Here is a 501-nt window from a genome sequence, read left to right on the forward strand (position 1 = left end):
ATGATGACAAACAATTTACAAAAAGGAATATATGCATGAAGGAAATGAACATATAATTTATAATTCACATGCATGTAAACTCAAGAAGGAATATACTCACAATATTTCTCCCCCTTTGACAACATCAAAAAGGGGACAAAAAGAATAAGAGAGCGAAAGCTCCCCCTATCAATAAGCATAGGTGAGTATAAATAAATAGTGTTAATTCAAAAAATTCACCGTGATCTCAAATCAGAAACCAGCAGATCTCGTGACCAAAAATCAGAAAACAAATCTCGTGATCAAAAAACCAGATCTCTCTCTTCCCAAATCTCTCTCTCCCCACGATTAACCCCTCTCCCCCCTTCAATCCCTCTCCTTCGAGTCCCAAACCACGATCGACCAAATCCCATTCGCGATTAACCCCAACCACGATTCGAAACCCCAGTTCCTCTCTCCGACACGAGCACCGAACCTCAGATCTCCGCCTACCTGCAGCCGACTTCGACAACCGAACCTCAG

This window comes from Asparagus officinalis, chromosome 5 (genome assembly GCF_001876935.1).
Source record: "Asparagus officinalis chromosome 5, Aspof.V1, whole genome shotgun sequence".
Classification (NCBI taxonomy): Eukaryota; Viridiplantae; Streptophyta; class Magnoliopsida; order Asparagales; family Asparagaceae; genus Asparagus; species Asparagus officinalis.